Source organism: Oreochromis niloticus, linkage group LG3, assembly GCF_001858045.2.
Source record: "Oreochromis niloticus isolate F11D_XX linkage group LG3, O_niloticus_UMD_NMBU, whole genome shotgun sequence".
In the NCBI taxonomy this organism is placed as follows: Eukaryota; Metazoa; Chordata; class Actinopteri; order Cichliformes; family Cichlidae; genus Oreochromis; species Oreochromis niloticus.
The window spans coordinates 61,822,671-61,837,002 of record NC_031967.2 but is presented as its reverse complement, the minus strand read 5'-3'; the positions used below and the strand labels follow the sequence as shown (position 1 = coordinate 61,837,002).

The window sequence follows — 14,332 nt, the reverse complement described above, 5'->3', positions numbered from 1 at the left end:
ACACTCTGGAATGCACATAAAAGTCCTTGCAGCCTTCTACAGATCACACATCCTATCAATCGATTATACATCTCTAAGCATATATGGAAACTTATATCATTAAAAGATTATACTGACTACTAAGTACAATTTTCCATTGACAAAAATTATCTTAAAATGTTATTCTACAAAATGTGCAGCAATTTAATTTGTTTATTCTTTTGAGCTGATAGTCTGTGGGACCCAGGAAGAGTCTGTACCAACTTACATTGCAGTTTCTGTGCACTCCAGCCTCTTCTGTTCCATGTGAGATGATTTTCTGAGCCAGAAGAAATTATCTCCAAGAAAAGAAACAGAGTGGAACAAATCCTCTTCTTAAATAAAAATGGATTTGAAAAGGGATTACCTTAAATGCATCATGCTTTTACTTTATAAGTTCATAAGCATTCTCTATTTTCAGTTTATGGTCAATTCTACCCCCAGGTCAAAATTATATACAAGAAAATTGACCAAATATAACTATTATTAAACATACCTGTCCAGACCTCACAGCACGTCATAGTGTGTTGTACATTATTATATGTATATTAAATGCATTTTTCATCTATTGCATTTACCAACATCAAGAACTCACAAGCAAAGAAAGACCACACCATGGTAAATGTTTAAACAAGGAAAGTATTGATAAAAACTTATTTAAAAAATAAACATAACAATTTTCAAAGCTGTTCAAAGCAACACAACAGTGGGCCAATGTCATACAAAATTGTGAACTTCACTTTGTAGAGTGGGCAGTCATAATGAAGCAGTACACTTTCATTTGAAAATTCAAGCTGCGCTTCATATTTTTGTTCGCCAGATAGAAAACTTTATTTGGCCATCACTGGCCAACAGTAATGTTGTAATGTTCTTCCATATTTAACATTTGCACATAAATAAGTGACATAATATTTAATACTTAAAAAAAAAAAATCTTCACCACACTTCTGCCATCTGCTGTTTTTATTAGAAAAAATTGGCCACAGCCACTGCGCTATGAATTCTGGGATATGTTGGGCCACAAATGATACACCCGACCCATTCTTCAAATCCGGGGAAATGAAGAGCGCATTTTCAGCCGCATTTGAAATTGGGACAGGCTTCATCATGTTGCCGTGACGTAATCAGCCTTCAAATTGGGTCTTGAAGGATGCAGACACTGAATTGGAACAGTTATTTTAGTGGCAGAAAATGTGAAAGAGGAACATCACGTGGAGATACTTTACGTCTGGAAATGAAAACACTGACATGAAAAAAAACATAATAACTTGATACTGTCACTGGGTTAAGAATAAAGGAGTGTTCAAAAGAAATCATCAGTATCAAACTGTGACAATAAAAAATGGTTATTAAAGCAACCAAGAATGGGATAAGTTTGATGTGAATCTTTGGTAATGCATGGGGGAAGCTCTGTGCCAATTTTATTATACTGTACCTCCCTCCATCCAACCATACACCTCTTTGGGTTTGCCATCAGCCCTGCCTGCCTCACGGACTCCGTGACCGTGACCAACCACTGCACATGATCCACCGAGGTATCACTATGAATGACAACATCATCCAGGTAGAAATTAGGATATGCAGTGTGAGGACACAGCTATCGCTCCACCATGTGCTGAAAAATGGCCGCAGCTTCAAACAAGCCAAACAGAAGAGTGATGAATGGCATGAACCATACAGAGTGGAGAAGGTCGTTTTTGTCTTTGGATTGTGCAGACAAGGGAATCTGTTGCAATGCAGGAACATCAGCTTTATTGGAATGTGTGAGAGGTTAATCACAATGTATCTTAAATACACTCTCTGTTCAGTGTGAGTGGAGACAGCAAAAGATTAAATATGAATGAAGAATTGAAATTTAACTGAGGTAACACATTAAAAAGAAGTTAATTTTGGAAACACTAAGAAAGTTCAAATGAAAGAAATTGAAATATATATCCATATCTGCAATATTGATACAATATCAGTTTGGTAAAAAAAGACATTCCTATAACTTTAATAATACAGTAACAGGTACAACTACTAAACACTACTGTGTCCTAAGGAAACAAAGGTTAAAATGTAACAGGGATAACATTTTAGAGAATTAAAATCCCTCAAAGGAAAAAACATAAACTTGATATGCATATCTATACATGCAGCTTCCTAAATGTAACATTCAGGATTATTCACTGCAGGTCCAGAAATCAGAGCTACCTCATCAGATCCAAGTGTGACATCAGCTGACACTCTTTACAGGAGATTCCAACTGAACTCTGTGGAGCCTGATCTCAAGGTTTTTAAGTCTGACCCTGAAACCAGAAGAGGATCTTTCTCTCTCTTCAGATTCATTGTGATCCAGTGATTTCAGTCCTGCATGATCAGGCTGATGTTTGCACAGAGCAGATAATGAAGTGAATGTTTTTGCACATTGGTAACAGTGAAACAGTTTATTTACAGTGTGGAATCGTTTGTGTTCAGAGTATGAACTTAGATTCCTGAAGCTCTTGTCACACTGGTCACAGCTGAAGTTCACTTCCATGTGTGTACGTTCATGTTTGTTACGATGACCTGATTGTGAGAAGCTTTTGTCACAGTGTCTGCACTTGTATGGTGTCTCTTCTGTGTGGATTCGTTTATGCTTTTTCTTTAAGCTCACGTGCAGTGGTGAAGGATGACCCACACTGGTCACAGATGTGCTTTTTGACCCCACTGTGGAAGAGTTCATGTATTTTTAATGTACTTGGTGTGTGGAAGCCTCTCCCACATTCTTTTCAGTAGTTCATTTTGTCTCCAGTGTGTCTACGCTGATGTGGTTTTAGGTCCCGTTGATGATTGGAAGTTTTTTCACAAAGGTCACAGAGAAACTCTTTCCCACCACCACAGTGACGACAGGGTTGAGAACCTGATCCATGTGCTTTGCTCTGCTTCTAAACAAAGACAGTGTAAGTGATCTCTGCCAATGTCCAATTACATTTTACTGTTTACATTATAACACTCAGCTTACTGGACAAAAATGAGTCTTCATTTTTCCAAACAGTTCATTCAGTATAACTCCATAAGTTTATTGATCAGACTTGTTCCAAACAATTGGGTTAAAATTACAGGATAAAAATTTAATACATCCTCACAGTAACTGCACTTGTAGAGTTATTTTCTGGTGTGGATCCGTCGGTGGTTTCTCACGTGATGTGGAGACTTAAAAGTCTTCTCACACAGGTCACATTTATAAGGTCTCTCCTCAGTGTGGCTAAACATGTGTAGTTTTAACTTTGCATCTGTTGTAAACAGTTTTCCACACTGTTCACAGCAGGAAACATCATTTCCAGTGTGAATCCGACGGTGACTATTTCGGTAGTGTTTGTCACTGAACCTTTTTCCACAAAAGTCACAGCTGTATGCCTTAATTCCAGAGTGGGTTACTAGATGCTTCTGTAAGTCGCCATTTTGAGTAAAAGCTTTACCACACAACTCACAGCTGTACGCTTTAACTCCACTGTGGATGAGTTGGTGTGCTTTTAAGTTTCCAGCCCGGGAAAAAGACTTTCCACACAAGTCACAGCTGTAAGGTTTAACTTCACTGTGGACGCTTTGGTGTGTTTTAAAGGTTTGAGAGTGGGTAAAAGACTTTCCACACAAATGACAGCTGTACGCTTTAACTCCACTGTGGATGCGTTTGTGTGATTTTAAGCTTTCAGCCCGGGTAAAAGACTTTCCACACAAGTCACAGCTGTGTGCTTTAATTCCACTGTGGATGAGTTGGTGTATTTTTAAGCCTCGAGCCCGGGCAAAATCCTTCCCACACAAGTTACAGGTGTACGCTTTAACTCCACTGTGGATGAGTTGGTGTTTTTTTAAGCTTCCAGCCTCAGTAAAAGACTTTCCACACAAGTCACAGCTGTATGATTTAACTTCACTGTGGATGAGTTGGTGTGTTTTTAGACTGTCCGTCCGGGAAAAATCCTTCCCACACTCATCACAGCTGTATGTTTTCACTCCCTTTCTTCTGTGAGGTTTGTCGGCCTCCTGAGAGCGCTGACTTCTCGCTCCATGTTGGTCCTGCAGGGACAGAGATACAAACAGAGGCAGTGAGTGAAATGCAGTCGTGGAACAAACTGAAACTGCCTCCATCAGTGGAATCAAACATGTCAACAAACACATTGTTGGTGTGTTACCACCACCTTCTGGTGATAGTATCACATTACAATCAATGTTCCCTCTAATTTTTCATGTGTCTGAGCGAACACACAAACTCCCTGAACGATACCTTGGACCACTGTGAGCAACATCAGACATATGCGCTGTGGTCACGCCAGCATTGAATCCATTCAAGTTACATGGTTTATTAAAATAATCAAATTACACTATTACACTAATTAAACTACTTTTAATTAACTGCTTTAGCCCACTTACAATGAAAATGTAAAACAAAAATGTAGTCATTGACCTGTGTAGTATGTTAACACTATTGGAACTCAAAATAACTTGAACTCAAATTTTGAAAACACAACTTTCTTCTTTTCCTTTAAAAAAAAAAAAAAATAAAGCTCTGACTTGTATTATGGGTATGAGTCTGTGGTCTGGGAGAGAGTCCTGTAACTTTCTGTCAAAATATACAAAATATAATGACCAATGTTGGGCAATTAATTATATAGTTACTTCTTCAAAAAAGTAACTGAGTTTGGCAAACAACAAAGTTTTTGCAGCCATTTTTTAAAATGCAGCCAATGTGTTTTTTGAAAAATAAACATTTCATACTATTTACAGAACAATCAGCCTGCAGGCCTGACAACAGGAGATGTATCACTCCTGTAACACCTGTAACATTCAGCAGTTGCCTCATTGTTCTGAAACACACAACAAAACTATTGACTACACTACACACTAACTACACACTAACTACACAAGATTTGCGCTAAACGCCGCAAATCTCTCACATCTCAAAACACCGCCGTCACTCCTAAAACTTCCCCCCGTTTCTTAACAACTAGATGCCACGTTGCCATATCATTTTTTGATTGGTCGACATGGTACTTTTTTCGACCAATAGGAAAGAGAGAGGGGGGTGGGGGGCTTGTTTTTGCTCACAAGCGGAGAGTGCTTTCAAGCGTTTTTTCTTACAGAACGTTTCTTCCCGCAGTAAATCTAAACAATGATAGTATTCAGGAAAAATAACAAACATTGCAGATATTTTTATCACAACTCTGGTTTTACGTGGCCTAAAATTTAAAAAAAATTTAAAAACTGGTATAAAGTCCACACTTTTTCCGTCAATTGTTCCGTCTGTCCTGCTCACATCTCCAATGGTTGTACATGTTGTCATTAACGTGGCTTCACTCCACATCAGCCACGCCGCTTTGCTAGCTAAAACACCGGTGTCGGCACATAAGGACGCTGTCATAGCCTGTCAACCACGTTGATTAGCTTCGTATATACGAATGTGAATCGCATTATTGGCTGGACTATAGGATAAGGTGGCATCGTTCTAATCCCATACGAGAGCAGCCAGTCACTTACTGACTAACACTGCAAAACAGAATTGTTAAAGTATTAATTTTAATTTCAATTCAGGTTAGATTTTTTTTTTGTGCACAACGCAGATTTTCTGTGCGCAGAGACCGTGCCAGCAGTGCGCAATTGCGCACGTGCGCAGCTTAGAGGGAACATTGATTACAATTGATGTGCAGTGAGAGTTGTACTGAAAATGACATTATTGAAGAAATACTGATAAGTGGAGAAAATCATTTACTTCATAAATAGTTTTGAGTTCAACTGTTGATATTGTTATTTCAATGTATTCTAATAAAATATGATATTTGTATTTTCTTCTAACTTCTGTGGTTTTTGGTTGTGAATGTAGAAGCTGTGTATATGGATGAGCCCAGGATGGAAAAGACAAAGCTGCTGTTAATGTGTTTTTAAAAACCAACCAGCTGTGCACACAGTTTCAATAACAGTGTAACTGTGATACTTTTCTCACCTTTTGTGTTGAAGACATTGTTTCCTCTGTAGTGGCTGAGCTGAGTCCAAATGGCTGAAATTGTTCCTCTGTTGTTCCACCAGACTCTCAGCTGGAACACAAAAAGTATATAGACGTATTTTATCCCTGACAAAAAGAAGCAGAGCAAATAAACATTACTACACTCCTCAATCACGACAATACATATGAAGCTTCAAGGTGAAACCCCAGAAGCAACTACAAAAAGAAAGTCATCAGTTGCCTACAAGATCTTGAAAGGGAAAAAGTCACTGACTGTCCTGTATATCACCACCTTTACCCAGTGGATGCTACACCCTGTATATATGTCAACATTATTTAGGGATAATGTTGACATAGGCGATACATTTTCATTAATTCATTTCAACTGTAGAAGCCTCTATAAATGCTTTGTTCTGATCAATGGTTTTTTGAATAATCTGAAAGGCAAGTTTAAAGTTATAGCACTATCAGAAACATGGATAGATGAGGAAAGGGGTTGGGACTTTCCTATTGATGGATATGAATTATATCATATAAATAGATCTAATAAGAAGGCAGGAGGTGTGGCACTTTTTGTTGACAGCGATTTGAAATGTAAGCAGGTTGAATATATGTCTGTGGCTATTGATGATTTAATGGAGTGTGTGACAGTAGAAATAGAAATGAAAATAAAGAGTAATATAATTGGTACTTGTATGTATAGGAGGCCTGGGACACTGATAGAAACATTCACAGTAGTAGAAGATTTATTGAGCAAGGTAAATGGAAATAAGACATTTTGTATTTGCGGGGATTATAATTTTTTTTTTTTTTAAATGTCCAATCATAAATCATCATCAGATTTTTTGAGTTATTATTTGGAAGAGGGTTTTACCCTCTGATTACTAAACCTAGTAGAATAACTGAAAAGTCAGCAACTTTAATTGATGATATTTTCATTAATTGCTTGGAAAGCAACATTATAAGTGGTCTTGTCATAAATGACATAAGTGATCATTTACCTGTTTTTGTTACTTTAGATTATAAAGTGACACGAAAAGAGGAAGTGTGTGTTATATAAGAATTAGAAATGATGAAGCAATAAATAAGTTCAGGCAAGATCTTATGAAAGAAGATTGGAATGATGTTTATGTAAATGGCGTCAATGCTGCACATGAGGCATTCTTAAATACTTAGTTGGTTTTGTATGAAAATCACTGTCCGCTGGTATTATATAAGCAAAAGAAAAAGAAAACTACTGGTTTTGGTCATCGTAAAAAATACTTTGGATTGTATAATGAAACCTCTGTTATATTTTTAATCTTATGGGGTTTTTTTTTTATAATGGGTGTATTTCCAGACCGAATGAAAGTGGCAAAAGTTATCCCCCTTTATAAATAAGGAGACAGACATAGTTTAAATAATTATAGACCAGTATCATTGCTATCACAGTTTTCTAAAGTGCTTGAAAAACTCTTTGCACAAAGATTTGATAACAGTTGTTTTTCAATAAAATTAAGTAAAAGTCAGTATGGATTTCAATGGAACAGATCAACAGCAATAGCATTAATGAATACTATTGAAGACATTTCACCAGCAAATATAATAATAAATATACTATAGGGCTATTTATTGATTTAAATAAAAGCTTTTGACACTCTGCAACACTCCGTCTTGATTTTTAAGGCTACGTTCACACTGCAGGTCTTAATGGTCAATTCTGATTTTTTGATCAAATCCGATTTTTTTGTCTGCTTGTTCACACTACAGATCAAATGTGACAGCAAACATACTCCTGTGTGAACCCTCAAAGCGGCCCGCATGCGCCAAAGAAGACATCACACAACGCGGTCTGTTCAGACCCAGACCAAAAAGTATTGTTTGACTGATGGCCCTTAATATAAAGACTTGTTTTGGACTTTACATTTCCCAACTTTTCCGTAAGTTATTTTGTTATTTACATATGGCCTAATAATCTGATGTAAAATATATAGAAGTCCATTACTGTATATAGTAACTGTTAAGTCTAATATACCCTAGTAAGCTATACTTTTTCCTTTGGGAAAGTACCATTTGTGAATTCTGCAATTCTGTTGAAGAAAGATGTTGAATCTATTTAATTATTCTTGAAAAATAATTTATTTCTGTGCATTTTATTTCACCCTGCATCAAATTAAAGATAATTACATCGATTAAGCATCATCAGGTGGGGGGTGGTTCCCTTTTTTTTTTTTTTTTTTTTTGCTGGGAGTTTGCAACCCTATTAGTTAGGTTGCTTAATATTTCTGCTAAGTCCTCTTTAAAATACCAGAATAGGGAGGATGGAGCAGGTTTAAGTTTATTAGATTGATCAGTGTTGCTGAACTATGAAATATTTTGGGTGCAGTGTATTTTTTTTTTTTACATACAGGTATAACAGAATAGCTTTAGTGTTGTTGTTTATTTAAACTTGAGTATGAACTTATACAAAATTCAGCAAGATATTTTTTTTTAAAAAAAAGAACAGTTTTATTGCACACCATTGTTTTTCTTGTGACAAGTTTGATGTGTCACATGGCATGCTTCCTATTGAAAAAACAATAGTTGTATCCAAGATGGCCGACTTCTAAATGGCCACCATGGTCACCACTCACCTTGAGGAGTTTGCCCCCTCACATATAATAATGTGTCACAAACAGGACTTTAATATCACCAACCATTCCCGTGTTATTCAGTGATTCTTGAGATAAGGGACAAAACATGTCTGGCAGATAAAACCCAATTTTGTGGTTAAAAATATGCATACAAGTGTTGACCCAACTGCCTAAAAGACAAACCAAGGCAATTTTTATACAACAAAAGTATGATTTTGCATTTTTTATACATATATATTTATTTTAAAAGGTACAATACATTACCAGTACCTTAAAAATCCATTGTCCAGAAGCAGGTGTGATAATATTAAAATACAGAAAAAAACATTAAAAGTAATGTAAAATTAAACATCATGGCTCTCGTCACTAAGTATTTAAGTCAATACCTTATATCATATCAAAATATGCAATTGAAAATTTATTTTTACATATTTTTTAAGTGATTAAAATCGTGTCCAGAGTTTTTGTCAACACCATCAGATTTTTTTAAAAGTACAAAAAAATCTGGAATTATTGTGGGTAGCTTACACTCTGAGGACCCCTTTACCACTTCCTGTTCAATACACATGCCATAAGGTCACTGCTGTGATAAAAAAAATTTTGTATTTCATTTATTGCATACCTTTCTGATAAAACTCTGTGTCACAACCATAGTGCGTCAACACCAAAGTCGATGTAATCCAAGATTTAATTATTTTCTTTTGTAAAAATAGCTCAATTTAGGTAGATTGCAGAAGCCATAAGCAAATGATGAAAAACAAGATGGCTTCTGTCAGAAAAACATGTGTTATGAGAGAAAGTAGGGTATTTTGTCAACACCATCAGGATTTTTGTCTGACAGTGTTGACCCTTTTTCTAATGGTGTTGACAAATGCCACAAAAGTGTGCTATTCACTATTTATATTTAGTTACTTTTTACTAATATTTCAGATATATTACTTCCTGTGTATTTTACTGATATTTCTGCTTTACAGATGTGTCAAATATTATCAAATTTGCCTCATCTTGAATCTCATTGTTTATGTATACATTATTAATCCTGTGGGAAAATGTTTAGTCCTCTGCATTTAACCCATTCACTCAGTGATGCAGTGGGCAGCTACAAATCCAGGATAGCCGCTGTTCGTTGGATTTGAACGCCCAACCTTCCAATCATTTGGCATCTACTGAGTTATCTCTGCACCAAGAGCTGGTCTTTAAGTGATGATGTTTGAATCCTGCTTCCGGGCCCGAACTACTCTGTGTTTATTAAGCCTGTTGTGCTGTTAAAATGTTTTAATGCTTTTTTATCTTGGTCTATTACATCTAAACAAGCCCCTAAAAACAGTCAGTGATCACTGTCAGCCTAACCATCGGGAACCCTCACGTTAACTTTTATCAAGTGGAAAAAAGTTAGCATTCATCCTCCAGCTTCACTGTGTTTATATTATGCTAACATAGCTGTGTCGCTAGCGATCATGTAGCACATCACTATATACCAGCTAGCCCAACTTCAGTAACCTGACAATAGTCACTGCTGTTTAGTTTTCTGTCTTCATTTATGTTGGAAGTGGTAGCAGAGCTGGTATATCATGTTCAGGTGGAAACAAGCAATCTAACTTCTAACTCTGTTAAATTTCATATATTCTGTTTTCATGGATGCCTGGATGTTACACCTGGTAGAGCAGCCACACTGATCATTTTATTAAAGATGAAAGAATTTAGACAGTTTGTAACTCTCAGTGATGCCGCAGAGTTTCTTTGACTTTGGGATCTGCAGCGGAGTTTGGACCTGGAAACGGCTAATGACATCAGACTTAAAGACCGGATAGCATCTCTATTGCTTAATGCATAATTGTGTTGTGAATATTCATCCTTAATCTGTAAAAAAGCATCAGGTTCAGAAAAACTTTAGTAATTACAAAATGGTACATTTCAGGCTAGAATAGCAAAGGGGAACCTGTCAGTAGAGGAATGAAAGAGAAGGAACAGGGAGGATTAAAAAAGGAGAAAACAATTAACAGCCAGCCTGAGTTGAAGAAAGAGTTTCTCATAAAGGAAAGGGAAGATGGAGAAATAGAGTGAAAAAGAGAAAAATAAAGAACATCAGTGATCTGAAAGGAAGAGAAAAAAGTCAGAAGAGAAGGTTTTGGAAGAAAGCACAGAGAGACAGAAGGAGAGAAAGTCCAGCAGGGTCTAAACACACAACCACAGAGTACTTTAGGAATCAAGGAGTAGCAGGCAGCTACTTGCTGGTGAACTATTAAGATGTAGAACTTGACATGTGCAGAAACAGAATTGTTATGAAGTGTCTTGTGATATTACAAAGGTTGTTAAGGTTTAATGGTCATTTTGAATGAAATGATATCTTGTTTTCTACTAGTGTGTCAACACCGTCAGCACCTTGTCAACTCCATAATACGGAGTTTTGGTTTATTTTTCTCTTTTGGAGAACCATATATTTTCCTCCCTCATGATCTTCCGATAAAAACACGTAATTTTCCCAATAAATGTGTAATTTGCATTCTGCTTAATATGATTGTTTCTTATAGAGATTAAATACAAGCTTCTGAAAATATGTATGACTGTAACTAATAATAAAAAGCCAAAACAATCTTACTTTTAAATGTGGTATAATTACTTTGAAAACATATGTGCATAAACATAGAATAGAGAAGCTGCTAATAGTCAAAATAGCTGAAACAACTGAATTTAAAATATATATTTTTGCATTTCTTTGTGTCTGACGGTGTTGACAAAAACCTTAGACTTCTCCAGTAAAAACATAAATTATTAAAAAATGTTACACCTGGCAGATGGTGATACAGCCAAAACTTTGTGTAACAATTATATATAAATATGTTTTTGAAAAATCAAAAAATATATTTTAGAAAATTAAAACCTGTTTTGTCCCTAATCTCAGGAATCACTGTATTACGGTGTATCCATATAAATAGCCCACCCTGTACTTTCAGCATTAACATAGCTTTAAAGCCTTCACTGTAAAATATGTAGTATGTAAATCTTACAGAGAATGTGATTATTTTATGGATAATTAGAGCCAGTCATATATCCACACACAGCAAGCTGAAAGTCACTGAAAACAGTCAACAGTTGACTGTGGGAGAAAGTACTCAGGGCCTTCAAGCTAAACACTATGAAAGGCACATCAACCACACTTATACAGACTGTATATAACAACCAACTCTAAAATGTTCGTTTGCAGAGAAAAGACAGGCAGACTCTGCTTACAGGATGTGATGTGACAACACTAATGAAATATTGATGTGTCATAGTTGTTCAAGACGTTTTTCTTATGGGCAAAAATATTAAAATCATGATTAACAGGGGTGGTGATTTCTATGACTTTGTGTATATAATTTGGAATTTTTTTTACAACTGTGGGCCAAAAATAAATACACAATATTATTTCATTCATTTCAAAGGTTTATTTGCATGACGCACAAACACACAATTGAAAGGTACAAATGTGTTGTGCGTGAAACGAATTCAAACGTGCTGCAGATGTGTGTCACAAGTTGATCTGGCTGTAGGCTGTGGCACTTGGCCAGAGGTGGCGCTGGTTGACTCGAGTCCATGTTAGTGCACACAAAGTAAACTGCACGCTTTAGTTGTGAAGCAAAAACGCTGAAACCGGAGAAATAAAACGTGCGAGGGGAACGATAACGACGACAAGAGTGTCCCGATCGTTTACTCTTCCTGTCCTGTGAACAACACCGGCGTGGTGTTAATTGTTCGCGGTTTTCGCGATCGCGTCGCGCATGAGAATATCACCAGGTAAACTCGCGACATTTTTAAACATCTTGCTGTTCAACAGCATCAAGACTGACGGAGTGTGTTTGAGATAACCTCACAAGTGTCACAGATGACACATTTGGTGGGTTTTTTTGCTGGTTTGTCAGTAGCAGCTCCTGAAACGCAAGACTGCCACACATCTGTTCGACCAACGCCAGTTGATTTTTTTGTCCCAGTCCAGCCCTGGATGCATCTGGAGACGGTCCTATTAAGTCCTATTCTAAAGGCTGATTGCCCTCCCCCACGCTTGTACCTGTGGCTTTGTGTCCTGGGGGTGGGGGTTAGTTGTTCTCCTGCCCTGCACCCCATCCTTTTGTTCATATTCAAAGACTATTTTTCTGTATCTATTCTTACTCCCTAAAAACCGCCAGATTATAATGTTGCAAGCAATCACAAACTCTACAGTCTGTCTAACTCCAGTGTATACCAAGCAATCTATTATTCTCAACAGAGCTAAACTCAACATAAACTGAACCCACATTAAAGTTAGCTCGGTGCTTACCTTTAGATGAGCCCACAAACCGAGAGAGACTCCGTGATGAAGCTGGAAGTTTTTCCAAACACAGGACACAGATCAGGGAGCAGAGACCCACGTGGTTCACGCTGATCTGAGCTACGATCCAGGAGACAAGGGTGTGCGGATCGATGCAGAAATTGACCCCAACGTTGGTAGTTGTATATGTTCCTGTAAGTTCACTACTTTACTCCGGTTTCATGAAAAAGCAGCTCTCTCTGCTCGATTCCTCTCCTGCAAACACATACTTTCTCCGCCCCCTTTTCCCGGCTCTGCAGTGATTTGTTACTGGGTTTGGTCACGTGACGCACTTGCACAACGTAACCACGCGGGGTTTAATTTCAAAATTAGTGCGTATCTCCTTTTCCTAAACTCTTTTCTTTGGCCTTGATGAAAACGTCCTCGTGTGAAGGAGAATTACTAAAGACTCAGGAAAAGAGAGGAGCGTTGCTGAGAATTGGAACAGCCTTACACTCGTTTCTCTGTAACAATGTGACACCGGATGTCGCCTGTTGAAACTACATTGTGCTGAAGATGGACTACAAAACAAACATCAGGGGTCACCAACCTTTTTGAAAGTGAGAGCTACTTCTTGGGTACTGATTAATGTGAAGGGCTACCAGTTTGACATACACTTCTCAAATAACAAATTTCCTCAATTTAACTTTAATTATGTGTTATCATTAATAATTAATGATATTCTTCTATGTAAAGACACTAATTATGTTAATTATTTTTCACCATAATTATAAAGAATGCAAGTAGGAAACAAGGTAGGAAACAGATAAATATCAATATGCAATGCTTTATTTCTATAAATCTCTGCAAGTATTTACATTTTGAAGTGATCACTTCTACAACATTTTCACTTACCACCAGGGGCGATTCTAGGATCAGAGCTTTGGGGGTGCTGAGCACCCAGAGAGCTGCCCATCCAGGCAAGGTAAACTTTAGTCATCACAATGAGACTTCTTCCCTGTCTCTGTCAGTCCCTGCATCCTTAAATGTCTCCAGTTGTCCCGAGTTCCCTCTGACTGTCTCCTTGGTGCATTTAAACCCTGTTCCTCCCTGTCCTCATCGTCTGTTGTCTTCATCTCCATTATCAGTCATCATATTTTTAGCCTCTCTGTGCAAGTCTGCAAATTTCTTTATTAAATCATAAGATTCTTAAATTCATCAAGTCTCTCTGTGCCTGGGTCCTCGTCACAAAACATGACATCACTGTTTTGTACATTTTAACACAATTTAATCCTCACATTTGTGAAAGAAAAGCAAAACACTTTTTTGAAAAGTTTGTAACAAAACCATCAAATCTGATAAAGGTTATTTAAATGCTGCTAAAGAAGAATGGATTGGAATTAAAAAAAACAAAAAACATATCCTAACCTTAATTACTGGGGGAGAATAATGAATGATGCTCATAGTGAGTAAAAAGTA

The 14,332-nt window shown here is 37.0% G+C and overlaps 1 long non-coding RNA gene across 1 annotated transcript; it reads right to left on the bottom strand.

Moving 5' to 3' along the window:
* Positions 1–3,993: 3,993 nt before the first annotated feature.
* On the bottom strand, positions 3,994–13,144 carry LOC102082078 (uncharacterized). Its single transcript, XR_268103.4, has 3 exons — positions 12,884–13,144; positions 5,975–6,065; positions 3,994–4,053 (listed from the first exon to the last, which is right to left on the bottom strand). It is a non-coding gene; the product is annotated as an uncharacterized LOC102082078 (long non-coding RNA).
* Between the last annotated feature and the right edge of the window lie 1,188 nt (positions 13,145–14,332).